The following is a 2,548-nucleotide window of genomic DNA, read 5'->3' on the forward strand; positions in this document are numbered from 1 at the left end:
TATATATATATATATATATATATATATATATATATATGTATGCACACACACACACATACACACATTACACTCTTACTGCTACTAACTTGTGAATTCTGATTTTTCTGATGAATGATCAATTAGAATGATGATTGTCTTTTAATCTAATCTGAATTGGTGCTGTGGTTCACTGTTTTGGCACTTGTGCACTAGATCACTGATAGGTAATTTTCCCTGTTGAAAATATACTGGATTTATAATTATCATCATCCCAAATTATAATTTTATAAATTGGGAAAGTTGAAAGTTCTAGTCCAGTTTATTAGATTTTGAAATGCAAAGTTCCTATAATTTTTTTTTTATCTTTGTATTTGTATTTATTGTATGTCAGAGAAGAAGAGACAGTGTGTATGGACTTTGCAGGCATCACTCACATTCTCTTAAGATTGTTGTGAACAAACACTAGTCTGAATCTCTGCTGATTAATCCCCACAGGAAAAACACGGGCAAGAATCTATTCCAAGTTGCAAATACTTTGTGGGAATAGGGAAAGAAACTGGCTCTCCATTGGTTAAGATAATGAGGATTCTAGTTGATCTGATCAACAGAACAACCTGCTCAGGAAATTATGTGCAAGTGGCTGAACACTCTACAGTCACACATACCCTTGACGTAGTTCTTGGGGAGATTCAGCATGGACACAGAATGTGACAAAGCCAGCCTTTTGATTACAACTCACTTTTGCCGGCTGAGTGGGCTGGAGCAACATGAAATAAAGTGTCTTACTCAAGGACACAACGCACCACCAGGTATCACACTCACAATTTTATGATCATGAGCCTGATACCTTAACCACTAAGTTATTTTTCCTTCTCATGGGAAGGAAACAGATTCAGTTTGAATACTTGCAACAGAGAAAAGTCCTCTCTACTAAAGGCACCCAAGTACTACGTTTCCATGCTTGCATAATGCTTAACACAAACTATACAGTTAAGTTCTTAGAATATGAATACAGTGTATTAACAGATACTAGAGTAGGGATTATGTTTGGTTCATTACCAGAAATAAAAGGAAGATTTTCTTTCTGCATATATTTTAAACTATTGTTTTAGATTATCATTAAATTGCTCAAATTATTCCTTTGGTTTTCAGACTACTCTCTTTAAAAGATTAAACAGATTTCTCTCTCTGTTTCATCCACTGTTGTCATACACTTCCAGCGTCATCCGCACACACACACACACAAATAAATATATATATATGTATATATTAATTTATCTGCATCCTTTCATGTTAACCTTTGTAGTATAAGCTCATAAAGCCCTGATGAGATTTTGCCCCCATATAGTTGAAAATGATGACCAATTCTTAGCATATGACCCTACCCAAATGCTTAGAATTACTATTCACCTAGGGGCATGAATTGAAATATATGTAGGTTTTTGGCATCTGCCATTTCTTTTAGAGCTTAATAATTTATCATTTATTTGTATTGTTTTTATTAAAAAAGTCTTTCAACTTCATTATGTCATACAAAGAAAATATTTATACATCCCTAATTCTCCATTCAAGTGTGGTTGTTGCCAGTGCCACCTGACTGGCTCCCATGCTGGTGGTACATAAAAAGCACCCACTGCACTCTCGGAGTGCTTGGCATTTGGAAGGTCATCCAGCTGTAGAAACCTTGCCAGATCAGATTGGAACCTGGTGCAGCCTCCTGGCTTGCCAGTCCTCAGTCAGACTGTCCAACCCATGCCAGCATGGAAAGTAGACAATGATGATGAGGGCATTCAGATTCAGAAAGTTACCTGTAGTTATGGCATTGCTGTGTGGTTATGATGCTTGCTTTGCAACCATGTAGTTTCTGGTTCAGTCCCACTGTATGGTGTCTTGATCTTTCTATCAACCAGAGCCTTGTGAATGAATTTGATAGTTAGGAACTGTGGAAGTATGTCATATATATATATATATATATATATATATATATATATACACAATGTTTATATACCAAAAAGATTTCATAACATTTTTCTTACATTTTTCTGACATAATTTAAATATATACTTTAACCATGTAACACAAGCCTTCTGTAGTTTTTTCACTCTTATTATCTTTTATATATATATATATATATATATGTATATATGTATGAGTGTGTGTGTACCTTTATGTTTGTCAACTTACCATCATTTGTCAACCGTAACTTGGTAGTGGTTCAGCAAAAGAAACTGGCAGAAGAAGTACCAGATTTAAAGATATAAGTATTGGGATGATTTGTTTACCTTAACACTTCAAGTTGGTGCCCCCAGCATGGCCACAGTCCAATGACTGAAACAAAAGATAAAAGAATCAACACAATTATTTCTGTAATAACATGTGCTGGGTTTCACACAGGCACATATATGCATACATATATACCTAACACCCATGCTTGTGTGTATATATAAATAATAAGGGTGAAAAATTGAATATTAATTTGATTAATATCAATTTAAAACCAGTGGCCTGGCATATTAAAATATCTGAAGATTCAGAAAAATTATATTACACACACACACACACACACACA

Source organism: Octopus bimaculoides, chromosome 1 (genome assembly GCF_001194135.2).
Source record: "Octopus bimaculoides isolate UCB-OBI-ISO-001 chromosome 1, ASM119413v2, whole genome shotgun sequence".
Classification (NCBI taxonomy): Eukaryota; Metazoa; Mollusca; class Cephalopoda; order Octopoda; family Octopodidae; genus Octopus; species Octopus bimaculoides.